Source organism: Oreochromis aureus, linkage group 19 (genome assembly GCF_013358895.1).
Source record: "Oreochromis aureus strain Israel breed Guangdong linkage group 19, ZZ_aureus, whole genome shotgun sequence".
NCBI classification, from domain to species: domain Eukaryota; kingdom Metazoa; phylum Chordata; class Actinopteri; order Cichliformes; family Cichlidae; genus Oreochromis; species Oreochromis aureus.
The window spans coordinates 3,013,195-3,032,153 of NC_052960.1; the positions used below are offsets into that span (position 1 = coordinate 3,013,195).

The 18,959-nt window shown below is 41.1% G+C and overlaps 1 long non-coding RNA gene across 1 annotated transcript; it reads left to right on the forward strand.

The window, feature by feature from the left end:
• Window positions 1-1,032: 1,032 nt before the first annotated feature.
• LOC120434933 lies at window positions 1,033-15,767 on the forward strand. The gene is made up of 2 exons (XR_005609436.1): window positions 1,033-1,168; window positions 14,030-15,767. It is a non-coding gene; the product is annotated as an uncharacterized LOC120434933 (long non-coding RNA).
• Window positions 15,768-18,959: the final 3,192 nt, after the last annotated feature.

Below are 18,959 nucleotides of genomic sequence, written 5' to 3' on the forward strand. Positions count from 1 at the left end.
TCATTAATCCCAACCACAAATTCAAATATTTATATGAAAAAAAGGAGATGTAGCCAGTGCGCCACATTCTATAATATAATATTTTTAAACTAAAGTGAGGAAAAAGGAGGTTTGAAAGAAAAAAAGCGGCAGGATAATTTAAATATATATATATTAAAACAGTTTTTAGCAAAATTGACCCCACACAGTCGATCCAAAGGCAGAAATGCACACGTTCCCATTTAATCTCGCAATCTTCAGCTGCAGTTGGTGAGATTATATGCAGCCTACATGCATACATTATGCCAGCCATTAAATTCCCACACATACACATACTCTCTCTCTTCCCCTCTCCCTCTCTCACACACATACACTGGCGCGCGCGCACGCACGCGCACAGTGCAAAGTTTGGATCACTGAATAAGATTAGTGTCATTGTCACATAAAACAGCCTCCCGTGGCGCAGGAGAATAGTTGCAAAAGGGGCCTGATTTGGGAACAGAGCCGGCTCAATGCGATGCTCTAACTTTTCTCCCCACAATCTGGGGGACCATTGTCTTCTGCCTATTTTTAAAGTAGTGGGACCCTCCCCACTTGTTAGATAAGATAGGCTAGTTGTCATCCAAATGACTCCAAGTCCCCTCCTGAGCTCAAATCCAAGGCCAGGGAGTTTGGGAGCATTTCTGCTCCTCTTATAACCAAATGACACCCCTTCGACTTCTGAACACGTAGGGCCTAAAGTGTGCGTTTATTCTCCAGACCCTCTTTACAGATCGTACTTTAAACAGCGTGATCTGCGAATAAACAAAGCCAGTAAACAATAGAGTGTAGGCTATGCTCACATATAGGAAGAGTACACACACAAACCAAATTGCACAAGTGTAAACTTTGAATAGGACGCCGCAGCTCTGTAAATTTACACAGACATTAAATTTCGTTCTATTCATTTTAGACATATAATGCTAAGCTGATTTTTTATAGCACACTGATCGATATCTCTGTAAAATAATCATTTTTTTTAACTAGCGGGGCAGTGAAATCTTTGCTTTGTGCTAAAGTCAACAGTGACAGAGTTTGAGCTCAAATAAATGCCGTGATGTCTGGAGCCCTTTGCAGAAGGCAGAAGGCGAGCTTCTACAATGGGCTCCTGTGTGGCCTGCCAACAACAAGCAGCGGCTATTTTGCGCAGGTATGAAGCTTTTATTTTTATAAATCTGTCTTCTTACATCGTTTTTTTCCTTTTACTTGGAGGGATAGACGGTTTGACAGCCGTTCCCGGGGGTGCATGGGGTGGAGGGGGGCAGAGGCTGATATCCTAAATTCAGTCGAAACGAGACGTATTTGATTTCACGACAGGGTGGTGCAAGGCTGAGAGGACCTGCAGGTTGTGTGATTGCTGCAAGTTTTCCTGTCTCTGAGTTGCATGTTGGAGAGACCTTAGCGCACTGCAAAAAACTGCCACGGACACGACACTAGGTTGGCTTTACTCTTTCAACTGCGTAATTTTTGTTTTTAATTAAAAGTTTTCAGTTGATTAGATGATTTCTCTCGCCTCAATTGGTGGTTATTTCGCAAAAGTAAAACATCCAAATAGATGAACTCTGTCCAAAATTGTAACTTGTAGCACATTAGAGAAAAGCGACTGTTTAAACTGGAGGAAACACACGAAACCAGCGGATCTCTTCCCTTGTTCACAGACATGTGAGACTGAGTGCGGATATTTTTTGCAGTGTGCGGCTGATTGGTATCAGTGTGGCTGCTCTTACATCCTGAAAGCGAGCTTTCCTGCAACACTGACTCTACTGCTTTTATTTGGTACCGGTATATAAATACACTGAATCGATTTTATTTTCCAGCACCAGTTTTAATCAAATGTAAAGTAATATATGAAAATAAAACGTGTTTAATAAAATATTTTAAGAAAATTAGGATAATACGTACTTTATCTTATTTCCCCTTTTTTCTTTTTTCCTGGAATCAAAATCCGGAAGTCTTAATTTTAAAGCTAGAATCTTTACCGTTATATTAAACACAAACATGTAATAATAATAATAATGATAATAATAATACTAATAATAATAATAATAATTATGATGATGTTCATTCAGATTAGGTTCTTTAAAATCTCAAGTAGATGGACAGCCCTTCAAATTGTTCCTCGGCCAATATTAAACAGTTATATTCCAACGCTGCTCTCGCCCGACCCTCAGAAGGCGGGGTAACCCCAGTCAAGCCCCCTCTTGCGCGCACTGAGCCGGGAATGGCCTTGTGGAGCTTTGCCGGTTCAAAGGTAACCAACCTCAATCTGTACCGGCAGACAAAAGTGCGCCGGGGCTCATGCATCTCCTAACTTTATTCAGGTTTTCCCATCGGGGAGGATACCTCTGGAGCTCCTGGCCGCGCCATCATAGACGAGCACATCTGTTGTTATAGCAACTGAATAAAGGATGGCCCGGCCTGTTGATCCTTTCTTTTTTTCTTACCCCGCTAACCTGATTTCTCTGCATTTTTTGTGAGCGTATTTGCATATTTCTTGATTAGGGCCTGAAAACAGGACCCCCTTTTTCTCAGAGGCACTCTGACTCTCATTGCAGATGGGAAATAATATATATATGTTTAAAAAAAAAAAATCAGCGTAGATGGAAACAATAGACCAAATATCATTGTACTATAAAATCATCTGCTGTTTAGTTCAGTCTTTTGGGGGCGAGGATATATTTACTGCAACAATAGACGATTTACCTCCTTTTCTTTTTATCACTTTAAATAGCGTCAGACGTCCAAAGTGAGACATTTTCCCTACAGCGACGTATTTTAATGCCTAGGCGAGTTTGGGCCTCTGTCTTCGATGAATGACTCAGTACCCTATAAGCCATATGCGCATCCACCCATGGGCGTCAACTGAATAGGCTATATCAGCCTGATGGGACTCCATTTACACCATCGGTTTACGCATAAAAGAATTGAAATAATACCAACAAATTATTGGAATTATCGTATGAACACTGGCCTCGGAAGGGAAGAACAATAAGAAGTGTGTGTGCGTGTGTGTGAGAGTGGGTAGTTTTGTAATCAATCCTCCAATCGGCCTTCTAATACAGCCTCTTCGATTCTTGCCTGGCTCATCAGCCTGTGTCTGTAGGCTATATTAAATCTGGAGCAGTGTTCTTTCAAGAGTCAGATGTGTTATATACACAGAAAGGTGTCTGGCGCACCTATAGGCTCTCCATGCGCCGCAGCCCGCGGACTGGAACACCCAAGTAGATCTGTCTCCATGACGACGGCGGGACACCGGTCCAACAAGCTGTAATTCTGTCTCAGCCTTTTGCAGGGGAGGGACCGTCCACACTAGCCCGACTTAACTCCTCTTTCACCAGAAATACTCCTAATCCCATATCTTAGCAAGGCAAACTGCCGTCCCTCAGTATATTAAAGAGACCACAAAGTCAAAACTTAAAGCCACCCATGGTTTCCCAGCAGGCGGCCCATCCCGGTGTGAGCGTCGCTGCCCCGTCCCGTCCGGCCAGCCACTGTACGTGTCTCCAGTTTTCTCAGCGCTTATTTACAGAAAATTAATACTTTTAATCATAACGTTTTATTATTTGATTTCGACAAATTTATGCAAATAAATCCAGAAGATTTAAACATTAATTCAACTTTAAATAAAAGAATATATAAATAAATTGTAGAAAATAAATTCTGTTATGTTGAGAAATTAATAAACAATTTACGGCTTATTTTTCAGAGGCGGCACTGCGGTTGTGTTTGCGTTATTGTCATTTATAAACGTCTGCTATTTTCTATCGCTGGTAAACATTTGGTTTAATAGGAATTTAAAATGAGCTCATAACCAAAATATACATTTAGAGTGTCCCAAATTTTAGATATTAGAATGTATCAAAATCAAATCTATCAGTTAACCAGCTAATTTGCAATTGAAAATGCATTCCTTCTGTTGCCGTTTCATAGGCTGTCCCACACGTTTGTATTTAAAAGGATATTTGCACATAAATACGCACTTCTGCAAACATATTACGGATTTCTAGCACAAAAAGGTAGAAATGAAAACAGGATTACTGCAGGGACAAATGATTTATTAACAAATTACATTTTAATTCCACATAAGTTTGCGTTGCAGCTGTTGAAAACATAGTTTTATTGTGTGTTTGGCTTTCTGAAATGACTTTCGAGCTTCGGTCTTTCCTGTGGCATATTTGTTTTTAATAAGACAAATTTGAAATATTAAAAAGTAAAATCATAAAATGAATCTCAGGCAGACCTTCAAGTAATGAATTAACTATTTGGCTTTTATAAATAATTTTCCCATTAAAACAGTGCAGTTAAAGTAAGTGGAGTTTCAATAATTGCAAATGTTCCTTATTTTTAAAAAATAGATATCAGCAAAAAATTTGGCTTTTTTAAAATGTTTATTTATTTAATTTTGGGGTTTGTGGGTAATTCATACAAACTGCAAGAGACGGCCAGCAGAAACTATTTTATAGAAAAGCCTGTTTTTCTCCTCTTAACCTGGAATATAATAATATAATGAGGAATTTACAAGATGTGCATGTAAGTGAAACCTCAACTTTTATGATTTCTGACTAAAATTTATCTTTAATTTTGCTCTGTCCCTTTTTAAAGAAATCTTTACGTATACAGATGATTTGATAAGGCGAAGCAGATTTTTTCTATATTTACAAATCACTTTATTGTCATTTGTAATGCTGACATGTTTCATCTTAATATTTTGCAAAGTCTCAGAGTTACAGATGCAGATATTATTTGGTGACTCTAGATGAACGCAGGGTTATCTTGGAGATTTGTTACGAAGATGATGAAGAGCTGTGTGTGAGAGCGAGCGAGTGAGAGGCAGAAAGAGAGAGGGAGGGATGGAGGCTGAGAATGCGGACGCTAACTGTGATGTGTCCGCACTTTCCTGACACGACTGTGTGACATTCCAGCGCAGGACTCCATCATGTTCTCAGAGAGAAGGAGAGAGAGAGAGAGAGGGGTCCGTCAACAATGCCCATTGAGGACTGTGAGGCAGCAGCTGGTGGGACATGCAGTGACCTAAAGGCAATCTATTCAGTCCAGAACGGGGTGCCTCTCACTACCCTCCTGCTTTTATAAGGCTGGAAGTGGATGGATGGTCAGTGTTTATCCTTAAATAGTATTGCAGCATCATGAAAATGGAAGAGAAGCAGTCCCCACCTCACCAAACCAATCAAGTTCTCGTATGGGAACCGCTAAATATCAAGGGTGTGGAAGATGATGTAAATTTCTGAAGAGGAGCTTTCCGTCTTATGTCAGTGGAATCGAGATAAAATTGAGATGACCATCAAAGCTTTTGTTTCTCTCGAGCGCTGACGTGAGGCTCAGCCCAGCAGCGGACGAGAGGAAGATTAGGTTTTCAAAGAGAAGCAGAAAAAAGAAACAGCAACCCTCCATGTAAGATAATAGAAGTGTGATCATCCAGGCAGAAAAAACTCATATTGGTTGGAGATTAGAGATGCTTAAAATGTGAAGTTAGATATCAGTCAGGCTGACTGCTGATGTATTTGTGTACATGCACACAGTCGTGCTTTTAGCCCTTGTTGATAATTCCTCAGACATTTCCCAGCAGATCTTTTAGCTCTTGCAGTGTTGATGGGAGGTATCGCCTGTAGTGCCATGTTACGTCCCCTTTTCTGAACCACTTCCACCCATTGTGGCACATTTAGCCACGCATGGCCATGACATGGAAGCCAGGATGCTGCAATATCTCCTCACTTCCCCCTGAGCTCCAGTTCCAGGAAGTGAAGGCAGAGCTTTGCCAGCCAATCGCAACGAAGGACACCTAACTCATTAAAAGTTAATGAAACCTATAAACGTGGTGCGCCAGCGATTCATTTAAACCCCCAATCCAATCTCCTCTCCCAGCAAAGGCAAACAAGCCTGTGTGCCCCCAGCGCTGTCCTCGGAATAACAAACTATGGAATATTTTGTCCTGCATATGTTCTCCTATGCAGACATGTGCACATTGATAGGCCATCTTACAATGGGACTTGTCCAATTTAGAGAATGCCAGGGCGGTGTTCTGCAGGGGCGAATTCTGTAATGGGCGTCCGAGTCGAATTTAATGCCTTTACTTTACACTGCATAGCTTGTCAGGAATGGCTGTTATAGATATGCCATTTCAACATTCATGAGAATCACTGACATTCAAATAATGTGCTCATTTTAATACCATGTGAGTGAGAGCCAAGTCGGTGTGAGAAAACCTCTATATTCTTCTTCACGGTCATGCGAGTGTCAAAAACTGTCTTGATCCAGGCAGACAGACAAGGTGAAATCTGAGGGTAAGCCTCTTCCTCCAGATAAATCCGGCTCTTGCTGTCCAGCATGCTCTGTCTGTTTCAGTGCCATCTCAGCTAACAGTAGTGCTGCTCTCAATTTGATAACAAACCATCAACAGCAATAAAGTGCCACCTTACAAGTGTCCAAATCTAAAGAACAATATCCCCCCTTGTCTTTCAGACCTCCATTTCAACACAGCTCCAGCGCCTCACAGTGCTTCCCTTGGGGGATTCAAATTAAATTCTCCCCATGTATAGTGTCACTGTCAGCCCGTTAATGAATTCCCATACCCTGACTTGAATCAAATTAATCCCCAATTTAATCCCATATAAATGGCTGTGTTATTTATAATGGAAAGACGGATGCTCCGTTGAAGGATTGAGGAAAGCTGGGAAGTGTCTATAGGGCTGTTGAGCAGATTATTGTGAAGGATGAGGCCTGTATGTTTCCCCCACTGCAGAGTAGTCCCCTGATACACACTATTTAACCCTCGCCTGCTTGATGCTGACAGCAACATCATGGTGTTTGTCACTTAATATCCTTTTAGATTAAGGAGTCAACTGGCAGATTTATTGGTCAGAGCCGGGTTATTATGGTGGAGTCTCCAGCAGAAAGAGGTGTCGTAAAGCATTTGTGAAGGGCCATGGTTACAGTTAAATTTGCTGTGGGTTCAGACTTGTTACAAGCAACCACTGTTTGAGGTCACTGAGTCAGAGACAGCTGTATGTATGTGCTGATGCAAATTTCCCACTGAGATCCCGTCATATGCAAATGTTTTTTTTGGGAACAGCATGTAGATCAGACGATGCAATCCTTGATTTACTGTAGACGGCGAGGGATAGATGACAGGTAATTTGTTAAAGGGCTTATTTATACAAATAGTTTAATATCACACAGCAAAGTGAAAAATGACTAATGCCTTTTTGGACGCAAATACAGTGGTTGCCGACCGGTAAAAAGAAAAACAACATGCACACAGTGGATCCAGGTTCAGTTATTGGTGTGTAACTCCAAGGACTGCAAGTGTCGGATTTCCCGTTGCTGTGTTGTTTTTGGCCCCCAAAAGTGAAAACGCAACATCCAGATATGCCAACATTGTGTGTTCATAAATACCACAGCATTTTTTTTAATTCCAAAAATTATGCATAGAATAATTGGGATAATTGAGATAGATACACCAGATTTAAAACAGTGAACTGAGCCAAATGTATCAACTGTATCAAGTGTTAGCTACGAATGCATTCATTGCAGGGAAATTTAATTTTAAAAAGTGGTTCTTTAAACTGAGTAGTTTCTACATGCCGCTCGGTTGGATATACGGCTTGTGGTCATTCATAGGAGTTTTTCACCTCCAAATCTATGATATACAGTGTACAGTTATTTAGCTAGCAGTATCATGGGATGGATATGAGGATGACAGACGGTTCCGAAGTCAGTTTGGCAGTTCACGGGACAGTTTGGAGCCTTTAAAGCTCGGTCCACCAAATGTCTGAGCAGCTATGTTTTATTGAGGCATCTGTAAGCTTACTAATTTTATTGCCAAGCTTGGCTCGTGCACCTACCGTCATGGAGAGGGAGAAAACACACTCACACACACACACACACAAAAGTTTGCTGTTTGCCTTCATTCCACCAAATCCTTGACAGCCGTGCTATAGCCCATCACTATTCACACCATTGTGCTGTCACAACAACTAAACACATCATTTGTGTTGCAGAAACTCATCCTGTATGTATCCAATACCAAATGTTTGGCGACTGAGCGAGGACACGGTGGGGAGGGGGCCGCATAATTTGCTAGGAAACATTTTACCAAACATTTGGTGATAAAAACGCCGGCGTCGGCCCCAAGGCTTAAAGCAATTAATTCAGGATCCTGACATAAACTCTCCAATCCTTTGACAGCTTGGAGCTGAAATAAAAATGCTAGTTCTCCTGGGAACGGCAGGAGATAGCTGGCTCTTTTCTGGACTGTTTGCTCACTGGCCCTGAGAGCAATCTTCCCCAGTCAGAATGAAATGCAAGGACACAAACAATGTACCAGCGAGAGAATGGGAGATGGGGAATGAACAGTTTGGACTATTTGCTCAGCAGAAGGGCAGCCACAATGGCTGGCCCATGGCTTTCCCATGCATCAAGCCTCTTAGTCTTAGGCCTCCCTTTGTTGCCTGGTTTCTTCTACCACGGCCAGATAAGAGCACAGCTGCCCTATACTTTTAATTCCCATTGTACGCCATACTGTATGGTCATTTATCTGTCCGCATTCTGCCTGCCTTAATGGTGTTGTCTAATTGAATGAGGTATCACTTGTGTATCTCTGTTCACCTTAGCATGTGTACTCGTTTTGGCCTCGATTTGCTCTCTCTTTACCATAAAAGGCAGCTGGGGCTGTGGGAGGGGGATAACGGGTGACCCCTCTTCTCGTATTAGAGAAGGAAGCACAAGTCAAGCACCGACTGTGATAACGGCGCTTAGATGGTTTTAGCAGGAGGCCTAGTTTAAATAATTTTTGGGGATCTAGATTTATGGCGCAAGGAAAGCTCTAAGACAGGAGTCGTGCTTGTAGCGCTCAACAAAAAGTCCTTTTCCAGTCAAAGGCAGAAAGCTGCTGAGGGCACTTGATGCTGCCATTATATGACCTAATGGCGACTCCAACCAGAAAAGAGGGCAAATAGAGCAAGTGTAGGGGCTCTGGCAGAGAGAAGCATATTGTGCTCCTTTGTTTTGGTGTGTCGGTTGGTGTTTGCATTTACATTGACCAGTTCTCTGCTGAATGTGTATTCACACACACTCGGTCCATGTAATGCTGCCGGGGTGGCAGGAAATGGAAGTAGCGTGCTTCCCCGCGAAAGTCTGCAGGGAATAAAATAACAATGGCAAATGAATCTGAAACACACACAAACAAACAAACAGAAAAGAGCAGGAGTGGGATGTCACCGCAGGATCAATACACATAAGATGAAGCAGCATATTCATGCATGTGAGCAGACACTTGCCTAAACACAAACACACACACACACACACTGAGCCCCTCCCCCTCTGTAAAGGTTGTGATGTCAGGGACCCCCTGGGTGGTCAGACGGAGGATCATTTCAACACAATTTGATATTGTGAGTGAAACCTTTAAGAAAGCTTTTCACTGGCTATGTTTGTAAGGCCACTTTTATACAAGTGTGTGCATCTTTCTATACAGTCTGCACCCAAAGATATGGCATGAAAACTGTTCTTTTCTTCAGCCGAGTGAAAACCCAGCCCACGACGATTCCACAATGGTTTATTCTAATGGATAAGCTCTTAATCTATCAGATCAGATTTCAAAGTGCCAGTAGCTGTGCCAAGACAGGCCCCAGGAAGGAAAACCCTTTTGTTTAGGCCAGAAATTTTAAATTCAAGACCTGACTTTATTCACAACAATAAAAAGGGTATCACCTGTTACGGAAGCAATACCTCAAAGAGCAACACCATTAAGAAACAGTAAGTGCTTGTTTTCACATCCACCTTTGGTGCACCACCAGCGTTTTGCCAGCATGTCAGACCTCAGGTATGGCAAGATAAATAGCTGTCTTATTTGTGGTTGTGAGAGCCAGGCTCCTTGTGGGGTGGTGCTCTCAGCTTCACGCTCCAGCAACGCTGAAATAAAGCTCTGTTCGAGGCATTTCAACACTGCTTAAGGTTGTCCGTTACCGTGTAATTTATGAGTTGAGAGGACTTCGTTTTTAAGTTAACTACGACCTACAATCTTCCAGCATTCATGGGTGGAGAAAAGAGCCTTGTGAGTCATAGGAAACTTACAACACTCCTCCAATTACCTTAAACAATGCCAGTCTGAGTGAAGTCTGCAGCTTTCTCGTGTGTGGTTCAGTTACTAGACGTGGACGCGATGTGACCTAAAGTAATTGGGTGTACAGGCACTTTAACAGGTTAGCCGTTTTGTCACCTGTGGGTCAGTATGGCGAGCTGGTAGGACACGGTTAAAGTCATTCGCTTCATGCCCCAAAGCACTCGGTGGGTGGCCACACGGACAGACAGAGAGGACTTACTGAGAGTGTTTGCTCATGGGCACATCTTTGACGTTTGTATTTGAAACACAGAGTAAAAGATGTATTCAGAATTTTCTATTTTCAAAAAGATGTCAGACAAAAATACTACACATTATACAAAGAATAAAAAAGTCAATTTTATATTATTTTCAAAATAAATTCTGTTCTTCATTCAGTCTCCATTTATCTGTTATAAATAAAAGTGTTAACAACCCATATCTCACCAACACGTTTATTAAAAGAACGTGTTAAAATACAAATAGCATTTTTTTTAAACTGTGGAAATATGATTCGTAATCACACAGTTTTAAATCACTAAACATTTAGATTCACATATCTTGTGTTTGCCCTGTGTTACAGCGGCTGGATATATGACTGCATAATTGTGTTTATTGCCGGGGAATCAAATAAGGGGAAATTAAACCACATATTATCAAGTTCGTTTTATTAGCAGATCAACATGTTACTTAATCATGAAATTTACTACTAGAGTAATTATACCTTGTTCATATTTTAACCACACACATATTAAAAAAAAAAGCAAACAAAAACATAATTTAAATGGATAACACCCCCCCGCCGCCCCCCACTTTTGAAAAGACAAATTTAAAAATAATAAGAACATAAATTAAACTAAATTAAAATTAATATGCCATGAATAAAAAGATGATGCTTAATTATGATTATCTAGAATAGAACAACTAATATAAATATAAATAAAAAAAGAGAACAGTTTCATCATCTTTGGCTGCACTAAAAATCTTTAATTTTAAACAAATATATTTAAAGTTACTCAATCCTATAAATTAAAAAATTACATGAGAAATATTCAAATATGTTTTTGTGTCACTGCATCACTGAGTTCAAAATGTATCCAGCGTGGGGTCAGTGCGATCCAATACTGGGTGAACCAGTACCGAGCAGCTGCGGTGACACAGTGCTGATGATATTTACATGCTGGATTAATGTTGGACTCGTGGATCAAAACAATCTTTTGCGCTGACGATTTTTTACCTTTGAGAACGGGGTCAAATTTTTGTGCTTCTGCCTTATCGAGTCAGTGCTGTGTCAGTTTTTATTTACTGAATTTTAGTGTTAATTCAAATATATCTGAAGGAATAAATGAATTAAATATCGGGACAGAAATTCAAGCAAAAATAAATATAAAAATGCTACATTATATATATGTAATTTATTATTTAATCTCATGATTTTTTTAAATGAAATGAATAATTATGTATTTAAGGCTTTTTTGGTGAAAAGGCTGCTGTGCCAACGATTGCAGTTCCTTTGCATTTGTATTTCATTTTATTAAAAATAATTGTCTCAGTATTTTCAGACTCTTAATTCATATGCAGCTTTTTGTTTTGGGAACATTTTTCCTCCAGATATCTTTTATTACTTCTGTTAGAAATTCAGTTCAGCCACACACGGCTGTTTCACTGACAACACTTCTCTTCCAGTGTGTGAATGTCAGCACCCTGTAAACACCTTTGACACACATGCTTGAATGCGGCGGGTGAGTTAACTAAACATTCCTGGGTGTTCCCCGTAAAGGTTCACCACTCATCCACCAGACTGCACTGACCCATCTCCAATGCTCCAAATTGCACTCATGGAAAAAGGATTTGGAATATTTTTTCCCCCTTTTCCTTTTATTTATTTACTTATTTTTTTTGGCCTTTTTCACATTGTCCCATCACACACACTAACACACTAAATTACAGAAAACAGCAGTTGCATTCATTCACGATCCTATACCATATGGCAGTTTTTCTTTCTATGTAAGTGCTTTAAAATGCGATGGAACAATGCTCTATAAGGATTTGGGAATTTGGGAGTATAATTCCAGCCCCGTGCTTATCTGCGCACCCAGACTATTTGAGTGTTTTGAGATGCGGGCTCCCTGAGGACGGATCGAAGGCGTCCTAGTAGAACTGCACATCAAATAAATAGGAGGATGGGATTTATATGGAGGCTGAGTCTCTGTCAAACAGGGCTCTGCTGACTGAAGTGATCCCCACGGCCTGAGAGGAGGAGAGGAGGGAGAGCAAGCCTCAGAGGGAAGAGGGATGGCTGTAGAAGAGCTACACTGATGCGCTCACACACTCAAACACTCGCACAATGTCCCTCTCAGTCCTGGGTTTTGACCGGCCCATGGCATTGGCCAGGTATGTCAACTATGTTTGCCAAGCCATCTATCAGCCGTGCACCTTCCCTCCTAAAACAGGAACTTTTGTTTGAAACATGCACTTGTTAAGCCCATCCTTTGACTGTAGTCAACCTGATTTATTTCCTTATAGCTGAGACAGAGGATTTATTAGCGCCTCTGTGTTTTTCCTTATTGTGTGTTGTGCCGTGCAAATGAGTTAAAAACATGGGCGTGTTGTTACTGTGTTTGTAACAGAGATTGCGAGCTACAGTTTGGGGACATCACTGCCTCTTATCACCGGTGACCAGGGTTTGCAAATAAACACGCTGTAGTGAGGACAAGCTGCACGCAAGGAAGGGAACAATTTATGACTGCGTGACGCTCACACATGCCAAAGGAATTGTTTTTACTTTCTGCTGGCGTCTCTGCATCATGCTGCACTCATAGTAGTTCCACACACCTGAGTTCAAATAGTTTTTGTGTACATGGAGAACTGTTTCAGGCGGGTCATTAATAACAGAACAGGGAAGTTTAAAATGCATGATAATGGAAAGGCTGAGTGGTTTCCATTAGAGATTTCAGGAAGTGTTTTAGTGATATTAACACAAACATAAACCTGAGTCATTTCACTTTTGGTGGCCAGCTATGGAACATATTATCTAAGAGAGGCATGAAAACCATCCACAAACATCTCAAAAGAAACCAGTGTGTAGGCTGCTATGTTTGCCCAAGAACCCAAGTTGGTGAGCTGGAGCCTTACATCATTCCCTGAAACACCACCTCCATTTATCTTTTGACTTCTACTTTGTGCGAGAGAGCAGATATCGCTAAAAGTGCCACGTTAATGATTGACTCTCGGCACACCAAGCATCCTGCATTGAGTGGCCACTTTGCCTGCTCTTGTGCTGCATTTTCAGCCGTAAATGTTTGTGGTCCCACTATGCTCTCCAAGTCCCATACAGTATTATTAGCACTGGGGGGGGGGTTAAGGTGGGGTAGGCTCTAACTTTCAATAAAGGACCATTGGCATGCTGAGGTAAATGGAAGATAAGAGTTTGTCTCTGACCCTTTTAGGGCTTTATAAGAACGTGGGTGTGCAAACCTAATCTCTCCTCAAGATAAATTTGGCCTTGCTTTGTGAAAGCAAGTTCACGCATTGCGTTTTTCTTCTATTCTAAAGCCCACTTTGACAGGCATGAAATGAGCCCAGGACTTTTCATTGACAGTTCAAGATGGAGAGCAAACTGAGATTAGGGCATGTTAATTAATTGTGGGGTGGGTAAAATAGCCTTCAGTTCTATAAAAGACCCGTTCTATTAATTGCATTCCTGACGATCACCGACAGAGCTGTAATCATGAAGCTTGTTGCCCTTACTTGATTTTTTTGTTAGCAGTACTCACTAATTGAGCTCAATAGCATTTGCTAAGCTGCTTTACAATTAGTGTGCGGTTAATTAAATAGTAAAAAAAATCCTACAGTGTTATATAAAACTGACTTATATGTTCTCCTTGTCCTTTACAGATTTTCTTTTTAAGGAAACTCTTCCCGTCATCAAGCGGCCTGAAAGCGCTTTCCTGTCCATGTACTTGGCGATATCTGCGACTGACCTGTCTGCTATATGTAATATCAAAGCCTCTGTCAGCGTGGAACTGAATGGGGACAAAAGAGAGGCCTCCATTAATGATTAACTGTTCTAAAAGCCCTGGCTTTTGTATTCCCATGGTGCCCAGGCTATCTGGCCACCATGTGACATGCTCACAGCATTTTTCGAGCAGATTGGGGGAAAGCTAGTGAGCAAACACAGGTGCTTTGGAGCAGCGTTGCCGACGCTGTCAGGGACAACCACAAACAAGAGCAGCTATGCCTGGCTAAATGAATCCCCACTCCTCCCTGCACCATCACCACCCCCCTCTGTTCTGTCGCTAGCTTGTTTGCTAGCTCCCTATAGCTTTCTCCCTGCAAAGCCTTCCTTTTGGACGGTCACCACACCCCCCTGCACAAGTCCAATGTCTGCTACAGCTGGGCTCCACAACTTCTGACACCCTCCAAAGAAACAAACAAATAAAAGTGAGGACGGCCGACCACTTCTTTGAGGTGATGGCATTTGCTGTGGTCATGACTAGTGGGAGAGCAAACAAATTAACGGTGTCCGAGTTTTCACTTTCCAAACCAAACTAAATGTCTTTTAGTTCAAGTGGGGCAATTCCACTGACCCTGGTGTCAAACGCTGCATAAGGGTTGCACACTCTTGCACTTGAAATCTTGAGAGGAGGCTGTAAGAAATGAAACAGGCTTTGAGTATTGGCCTACACGAGCCTGATGTGGTGAGGTACCTCAAAGCGGGAGAGAAAAGCAACAAAAAACATCTTGAATAAGTTGTGTGATTAAATGTTTTTCTGTCCAAGTATTGTGGCCTTTTTAACAAGATGTGTCTAGAGAACTTAACCTTTTCATCCAGCCCGACTGATTGTTCAGAGTGTCTGGAGGTGCTGTGTCGCTCAACTTTGATAAGACAATCAGATGATAGGATGGCGTTATCTTAACACAGCTTTCCGGCCGGGAGACAAATGAACAGCGTGTGATAACAGGAACAAAAGCTCGGCTCTTATTGGCCGGCTCCTCCAAAGAAAGGAAAAATTATCAGAGTGGAAAATTTGCAACAGGCGCAGTTTATTTCATTTTCAATTTTCTGCAGAGGCCGAGTCACAGGAACCGCTCTTTTTTTAATCACTCAAATATTTATATTGTCTCTTGTGGGCATTTTGGTTTGACAGTCTGCAATTACCTGAGCCCGTAAAGCAGTTATCACTGGAAAGATGATAAAAATATTTTAAAACAAACATTTTAAATCAGCAGGAGAGGATATTAAGTTGTAAAAGTGAGAAGCTCAGACAGGAAAAAAAAGGTCAGACAGGAGGTGTGAAAAAATAGAGAGAAATTGGAGAAAGAGTGGTGCTAATGTCTGTGTGAGGAGGGAAATAATGGGTAAAGTTAAAAAAAAAAAAAAAAAGGTCAAAAGTAGTTTTCTACTAATCCATAAAACGCCACTTCTGTCAGTATTTTCTGACTTTTGCAGCCCAATTCTCAGAGCCAGAGAGGGGCGTGTATACTCAAGGATTCACTCAAGGCTTTGTTTGCTCTATTCCTCAAAAAAATGATTGGAAAAAATATTGGTGCCCTGCTATGACATTTTTGTTAGAAGTAAAAAAAAATGTTGGAGCTGTGAAGAAACCACATGAATAAAATATTTTTAAGGAAAGGTGTCGTGCTTTATTACAAATATAATTGTCTACGATTTTCATTCCGACAGTGCTTTGGATATTTAAGTCTGCTAAAACTTGCATATTTAAAAAGTTACATTTAACCTCTTTAAGCCATTTTTCCAGACATTATCAGAAGGGGTTTAAAATGAAATGGGCAGGGGATGTATTCGGAGAAGCTCGTCTCATCTCCTGCTCCGACACTGGTACCCTGCGGGGATTTGGCCTCTACCGGTCGTGAGCTGAGTTTGATCAGAGGAGTTACAAATCCTTATTTTTAGGGATCTTACTGTAATTCAGCGGCTTTTTGGCCACGGTAAAGCGAGGAGGCCCGGCATCTCAAGAGGGATTTGAGACAACATCTTTGTTGCCTCCTCATTGTATTATGGTGAAAGTCGTCCAGGCCCATTGTCAGACCAAACTCAGCTCAGACCTCGGCTCAATCAAAGAAAAGTTTTCCAGTAATGAGGTAAGACATGAAAGCTCACTGAACACAGCAACATGTTGAAAGGGCCGCTTTGATCTCGCCGGGCACAATGACTAAATTTGAAAAGAGCAAAGTGTGCTTTAAGCAGCAGTGCACTGCATTAACCTCTTGCCTTTTGACAGGCCCACACCTAGAAAGACGTAATATCCAACTCTATGGATGTACTTGATGAGTAATGACCTCCTAATTCTACCTGCTGCCTTTAGTGATAGGCAAAAAACAGAAGAAAAACTAGACTTGACTTTTTTGGCCATATAGCAACATTTCTGTCTGTTCTTTAAGTTTTATATATTTAACTCTTTTCTGTAAATATTTCTTAGGTCTGATAATAAATGTGATGGCCACAAAGCATCATAGAAATGAAGGCAGCCTTTAACAATGACATCATAGTACTCAGCTTTGTTCTGTAAAAAGTGTAAAAATGAACAGCAGTGAGGGCAATGCAGGGCCACGACGGCACAAACGCTGCCAGCCTGACTCCTTAAAGGAAAAAAAGGAAAGAAAAACATTACATATACATTACATATATAAATGTGATGGCTCTGTTGTACTGAGTGGGAATCTATTGACATCTGTCTGTTTATAAAACACTGTAATACACCACAGTTTAGAAATCTTTGGTGGGTTGATGATTTTCAGGTATACCCTCATGAAACATATCTCTGATAGGATCAGAAACCACAGAGCAGGTGTTTGTTGGATTTAAAAGGATAAAATTAAAAACATTCTCAGCTTTTAGCCCTCCCAAACGCACACATACAAACAATGCTCGCGATGCCTGGTGACCTGAACCGTTTCAGCTTGTATTCATTTTCCACATGGAGCTATAAGACAAAGGAGGCTCACTCAGGTAATGGAGCGACTCAGAACAAAATGCTGCTCAGGTGGAAGACCTCTGTCCTGCCGTGGTCATGCCTGAACTGCAGTCAATGACAGACATACAACCTGACGCTTCTCTCAAAGCAAAAAAGCGTGTCGATCGCGCTGCCAGGAGCTTCTCACGACCGTTCGGATAACCCGGATTCACCGAAAAGTCTCTCTGCTCCTTTTATGAATACAGACCGTGTCCCTCGTGTTCAATTACCTGAGTCAATACGAAAGTATTGAACCCCAACATATGAGTCAAATCATAAAGTGTATATACAAGCGCAGGGATGTTATGGCCATCTCAGTGGGGAAGTGGAAATTACACTGGTGATTTGCAGCCCAGGAAGTAAACAAAGCACTCATATATGAGGGTAATAATGCACAAATATGGATCCAGAAGGGAGAGCATCTGGCCAGTTGTTGCTTTTCCCCGGCTTGATGAGATGTGTCGATGTTCTTTGCACCATCCTCTAAACGGCTGTTGTGAATCAAAAGTGCAATAAAATAAAAATCTATATGCCACAATAATGCCGGAGTGAAAGGGTTCACATGAGAGTGAGTCCACGAGTGCATTGCGTGTACGAGACAGCTGCTGCTTTTTGGCACACTCACACACACACACACAGACACACACAAATACGCGCACGCACGCACGCACACAAACAGATGCACTCAGGTAGCAGCTGGGCAGGCTCACCTGTCATATTAATAAAACTAGACAATCCCTTCCATCAGCAGCGCAGCAGTGGCAGAGGCCGAAGCAGAAAGAGAGACAGAACAAAAGAGCAGAGAGGCGGAGAGCCGTGAGGGAGAAAATGAGCAGGATGAGAGGAGGAGTTTACATTTTCTGTGAAGCCTATCTTTAAAACGCCGTCTATGTAACCATTAAAAGAGCTGCTTTAATATCAACAAAAACAACACAATGTTATGTCTAATAGTTAATTATGGGGAGGGGGGTGAATATTTAGCTTTTTTTCAACAGTGGCCTCTCATGTTATCACAGCAGTATGTTTGTATACGGTTGATACACCTGGAATTTGCTTGGATTTTAAATCCATGGCATCTGCTTTAATTATGAATGCAAAAATATGAGGATATCAATAAGAGAAATTTGAGCAAAATGAACATTTGTCTTATTATTACCACTGAGTATATTGCTCACACATGTGATAACTTGGAGGGAACCCACAGGCCTCACAGCATATCACAAATGAATAAACTTATATTTTTACATATTGTATCATTTGTAAGAAGGACTTTGAGAGTTCACATTTAAAAATGAGAACGGCCAAAATTCAGTAATTTATCAATAAAGAAACAGTAATAACATTTTTATGGTTTATTTAGGTGTCTGTGTGTACAAGCTTAAGGTACAACTACACATATATCAAACAGGACATCTGGTGTAAAATGTGCCAAATCAAATATGCAGAGCTACCCACTGAGGTGACCCCTCAGCTAAACGTAGAGCAAAAATAAAACTTGCGCATTAGAATAAGTGTGAACTCTCCTGTCGATTTGTTCTTTCATAAACAACTTAAAGGCCTTTTTGTGTGCCTGCTTTGATTACAAACTGTGACTTCTGCATTTTTGAAAAAAGCCTCCCAAACAAACAAAAAAAATGTTTTTATTCGTTTCTGCAAACTAATCTTTGATTTAGTGAAATTTCAAAGGTTTGGCTTATTTCAAACCTTCTAAGTATAAATTGCATCCGTTGTTTGGGAATCACTAGGCAATGAGACAAAAGGACCGGCTGTGGATGATAGAGCGATGACAGTACTGATAAGATAAGAAGGCCATTTATTGACTTTTTGATTGTGTGAGTCTTCTGTGTCTT